Genomic DNA, 6000 nt, shown 5'->3' with positions numbered 1-6000 from the left:
TCAGTAGCTGAATAAACATTTATGTCATGTAGGCTTTCAGTAGAACGTTTTTTATCTATTGAGTATGAACCTGCTAAACATATTATTTTTCCCCTTTAACAACTTAATAGTATAAAGATGTACTATTATCGAAATGATTTAGGAGAATGTATGGCATAATACAAATTAACTCAAATTCTAGACAATTTTGTATGAAACGAGGGAAGAAACAGCCTTGGTTGAATATATGATTAATGAGGATAATAATATATGGATATATATGAATAGACTGAAGATGCACAAAAGATTTGTAACCAACCGACACACTGTTTGTATTTGTATTGAAGATGGTGTTTTTTATTTGTTTTTATATTTGTTTAAAAAATAAAATTTTTGAAGAAAAAAAACCAACTTAATAGTATGGAATAGTAGAATTAGTTTAATAGGATCTCATGAAGTAGACTGCAAAATTTTAGAAGGGCTGCTGGTAAGAGACAAGTCACACTCAATAGTTATGGTTTTATAGTTTTGTGTTTGTCTTACTGCTATTATCGATCTTTTAATTTTTGAACGCCTTTGTTGGCTTTAAATATTTGTAACTATAAAAAGATATACATTAGAGATAGATGATAGATAGATAGATAGATAGATAGATAGATAGATAGATACAGACAGACAGACAGACAGACAGACAGACAGATATGATAGGTAAATGATTGATGATAGATAGAAGAAAGATGATAAATATCTAGATGATATAAACAAATAGATCTCCAAATCTTTTTTTATCTTATGTGTTCATTCTTACTATTGTGTTTTGAAATGTTTAGCAACCTACAAGACAATCCATGACCCAATGAGTCATCCTTTTAGAGATATTTCCTTACTCAGACAGAGAAATAGAATGATCCCAGGCAAGCAAAAAAGCACCACAACCAACTTCCAAATTCGTGTTAGTTTCCGTATTGACTTTACTTGGGAAGCTCCCTTCCCCTCCCCTTCCCTTCTTCTCCCCTCCACTCCTTCCTTCTTGTAAGTTTGAGATAAATCACAAAAATCAGAGTACTTCTTGCCAATATACTCAAACATTGGTTATTTGATCCAATGAAGATGCTGCTCTTCAGTTCCACAATTGTTACAATATCTGGAAGAGTTATCGATGGTTTGTAAACAAGTAATCTTTCTTTATGTTATGTCAATGAAATTGTTATTAGTTATTTCGATGACCCTAGGTATAATGAGCTCGACATTGCCTTAATAGACAGTAAAACTCCAATTTTAAAATAAGTTTTAAAATAGGTAATAAATATTTAATTTTTATAATTGTCCTATAATTCAGGAGTTAGAAAATTAACCCATTTGGCTTAGTCTTGTTCTATTTTCTACAAAGACACATATATCCTTTCTCAGCTATATCTCGGTATTTTGAATTTATCAAAATATCAAAATTTGTGGCTTTTTCAAATACGGGCATGGGTTAAAATAATTATGACACAGTACTAGAAAGAGAATTCAACACCTGCTTTGTAGCAAGGGACTGTCACTACACATTGTTTGTCATAATTTGGATTAGTCTTTTTTTTTTTACAAAACACGGCAAGGAAGAAGACCGTCAAAGAAATTTGCATCTAAACTGAATTTTAAAAATATTAAAAAATGATGGATTGCAAAAGAATGTCATGTTTTTCAGTTCATAAAACATATTACCATGGTCATAAAACAAGGAGACATGATGGTGCAGTGGTTAGAATGCAGTATTGCAGGCTAATTTTGCCGACTGCCAGCAGTTCGATTCTTACCAGGCTCACAGTTGATGCAGCCTTCCATCCTTCCGAGGTCCGTAAAATGAGGACCCAGATTATTGGGGGCAATATGCTGACTCTGTATAGACTGCACTGTAGTGAGTTAGAAATGGCATTCATCAGGCAGAACAGAACGGAACAGAACAGAACAGAACAGAACAGAACAACAGAGTTGGAAGGGACCTTGTAGGTCATCTAGTCCAACTCCCCACCCAAGCAGGAGACCCTACACCATTTCTGACAGATGACAGTCCAGTCTCTTCTTGAAAGCTTCCGGTGGTTCAGTGGAATGACTTGCCTCCAGAAGTTGTGGGTGCTCTAACACTGAAGTCTTTACGAAGAGAATGGACAACCATTTGTCTGAAATGGTGTAGGGTTTCCAGCTTGAGCAAGGGGTTGGACTAGAAGTCCTCTGAGGTCCCTTTTAACTCTGTTATTCAACACTTTTTCCAGCATCTCATCATCGCCTTCTGTTAACACTGATACAGAGAATGTGGTTTTGTTTGGCTGATCCTTTGTCCTGCTACACTTTCATTTTCTGCTTTCTGAGAATCTGCAGAAAGAAGTTATATACATAAAAAAGAAAAAGCTATTACAAATTTCTCCAGTTTCTGTTATTTCTGACATGAAAAAACTAATCTACCATGGCAGACTGCATTCTTTCATTTTGTAACCACAGGAGAAAATATTTATTTATTTAATCAATTTAATATATCTGTCCATCTCACAAACAGCAACTCTGGGTGATGTATAACAATGGTAAAAATAGTTAATACATTAAAAAGTATACTGTAAAAACTAAACTAAAACACAGGTAGCTAAGTCTTTAAACTGTTTTTGATACAGCCGTATCTAAGTTGAAGTTGCCTTCATTTTCCTGCTCTCTCTGTATCCAGCTTTCTTAGTTTTACATGATCACTTTTCAACCTTATCCATGATCTTATAACAACCTTTCATTAATAAATTTACGAGATGATCTAATAATCCATAATAATCTTATGTAATTTCAAAGTAATTAAGAATGACTTGCTCACTTAATGAGGGACCTAGTGTTAGGAAGGAAGGGGGGAGGGAAGAAGAATGCATCTAACACTTTATGAACCATTCCATTTCTACCATTTCATCAAATATATTTCACAAACTCCCATTCTGTGTTGAAGGAGTGAAATTAGAAATCTAGAAATTAGAAAGGCAATAAGAGTCCAAAACCAAGACATTAAAAACCTTTCTCTCAATACCATCCTTCCATTCTGAGATCTCTTTCCTTGGCATCATTATGGCTTATTTAATGAGGAAGGACAGCGATGCATTAACCATTAAGCAGACTAAGCACATGCTTAGGGCACCAGGCTCAAAGGGAGCACCACCAGGGGTGAAATGCTCTCTGGTCGGACCACATCGCCCGATCCGGTAGCGATGGAGGCAGGTGGTTCGGAGAACCGGTAGCAAAAATCCCTGCCCCCCCCATGCCCAGCTGAGCCACGCGATCATCAGAGGCTTTTTTTTTTTACTTTTAAAAGCATTTTTTCTACAACCTCTTCGGCCGAAAAAATGCTTTTAAAAGTAAAAAAAAAAGCCTCTGATGATTGCACGGCTCAGCTGGGATCGTCAAAGGCTTTTAAAAGAAAAGGCCTTTGTAGAAAAAAATTGTAGAAAAAATGCTTTCAAAAGGCTCTGTTGATCCCAGCTGAGTTGCCTGATCGGCAGAGGCTTTTTTTCTTTTAAATGCCTCTGATGATCAGGCAACTCAGCTTGGATCATCAGAGGCATTTAAAAGAAAAAAAAACCCTCTGCTGATCAGGCAACTCAGCTTGGATCGTCAGAGGCATTTAAAAGAAAAAAAGTCTCTGCCGATCAGGCAACTCAGCTGGGATCATCAGAGCCTTTTGAAAGCATTTTTTTTACAACTTCTTCGCCGAAGAGATTGTAGAAAAATGCTTTTAAAAGTAAAAAAAAAAAATGGCCATGCCCACCCAGTCACATTACTCCCCCCCCACCAAGCCACGCCCACAGAACCGGTAGTAACAAATTTTAGATTTCACCACTGGGCACCACAAAGTTGAGGAAAAAAAAAACAATGAAGATTGCTCTTTCATTGAAAGGAGGGGGGCACCAAGATTTGTCAGTGCTTAGGGCACCACTGAAGAAGGAGCATAAAAACAAACATGTAGCGCTTGACTTACAACCATTTGTTTAGAGACTGCTCGATCAGTTACGACGGCACTGAAAACGTGTCTTACAACCAGTCCTTACACTTACACTTGTCGCCCACAGTCACGTGATCAAAATTCAGGCACTTGGCAACTGGCATATATTTACAATATGGGTAGTCCTCAACTTACAACAGTTTGTTTAGTGATTGGCCCTGAAAAAAGTGACTTATGACCGTTTTTCACACTTATAACTGTTGCAGCATCCCCATAGTCACGTGATCAAAATTTGGATGCTTGGCAACTGGATCATATTTATGACAATCGTAATGTCCTGGGGTCATGGGATCCCCTTTTGCGACCTTCTGATCAGCCAACTCAATGGGGAAGCCATTGATTGACTTAACAACCATGTTACTACTTTAGCCGCTGTGATGATTCACTTAACAACTATGGAAAGAAAGGTTGTAAAATGGGAGAAAACTCACTTAACAAATATCTCACTTAGCAACATAAATGTAAGGCTCAATGATGGTCATAAGTTGAGGACTACCTGTAATTGTAGCATCCTGGGTTATGTGATCACCGTCTGAGACCTTTCCAGATGGCTTCCAAAAAGCAAAGCCAATGGGGGAAGCCAGATTCGCTTAATGACTGTATGATTCACTTAACTGCAGCAACCTGTTTAACAACCACGGCGAAAAAAGTCACAAAATCAGGCATGACTCACTTTACAAGCATCTTGTAAAGTGCTCAACTGCGGTCATAAGTTGAGGACTACCTTTCTGCTACTCAGTGCTTCCTTAGCATTCATTTTAGCATTCATAAAAAGAAAATATTCCAAGAATTTTATCTACAGTATTTCCACTGTCAGGTTTAGACTTCTTAAAACGCATTTGTACTAAAAATATTATTCCATAATTATTTTTAATAAATTCTTGCTTAAATACACTTGCATATAATGGTTAACAAAGATTTTGTTATTAAAACTCCTAGTTAAATGGGGGAATTAAACTGTTGTTCCATTTGGAAGATTAAATTCTTAACAAAAATGCTGCAAAAAACATTCCAATCGTGCAAGGAAATTTTAATCAAAAGACAGAATATTTTCAATTTGCTCAGATTCTGCTAATATGAAGAATACTGAGCCATTCAAGAGTTACAGTAATTATCCGAAGCGTTTTTTAATGGATTTATGAGGAATCGGTCGTTGATGCAAGATAAATGCTGATAACAACATTATTGATAAATTAGATCCTTGTGCACTTGGGTAATGGACAGAACTAAAATTAAATTAAAAAGAGAAAAATAACTTACAATTGTAACTTCTTTACTGAAAATGAATTGCACACTTTTGTGATACTTACCTCACTGTCTAAAGCATAATAAAGAGGACACTAGTCTAGGTTTTCATAATCAGCAGCGTGAGTGCAAAATATCTTTCCTACTCTAGGGAAAAGTTTGTCCAAGCATGCAATTGTGTAGCTGTAACTATACCAGGAAAAGCCAGGGATGGTGCATCAACCAATATGGTCTAAGGCAGGGGTTGCCAACAGTGGTGGGATTCAAATAATTTAACAACCGGTTCTCTGCCTTAATGATTTCTTCCAACAACCAGTTCACCAAACTGCTCAGAAAGTTAACAACCGGTTCTCCCAAAGTGTGCGAACTGGCTGAATCCCACCACTGGTCGCTACCTTGGCAACTTAAAAGCTTGTGGACTTCAAGTCCCAGAATTCTCCAGCCAGCCATGCTGTAGATCAAATAGCAACTTCAAGCTGGGCATCTTATATTTCAAAGGAATTATACTCATCTAGAATACCTTATATTCTCTGTCATGATCCAATTTCCTACTGAGTTTAGAGATGACCACCAGCAGGTACACACGGCTTCTATTCCAGACAATGATTTTTTTAGATTTTTTTTTAAATCTCACCTTTATTATTTTAAATAATAACTCAAGGAAGCTAACATGCCTTATATACCTCCCTCTTCTTATTTTGCCCACAACAAACCTCTGTGAGGTGAGTTGGGCTGAAACTGACTTTTCCAAAGTCACCCAGCAAGCT

This window comes from Pantherophis guttatus, chromosome 3, assembly GCF_059756535.1.
Source record: "Pantherophis guttatus breed Tessera chromosome 3, ASM5975653v1, whole genome shotgun sequence".
Classification (NCBI taxonomy): Eukaryota; Metazoa; Chordata; class Lepidosauria; order Squamata; family Colubridae; genus Pantherophis; species Pantherophis guttatus.
Note: the sequence above shows the minus strand (reverse complement) of the source record.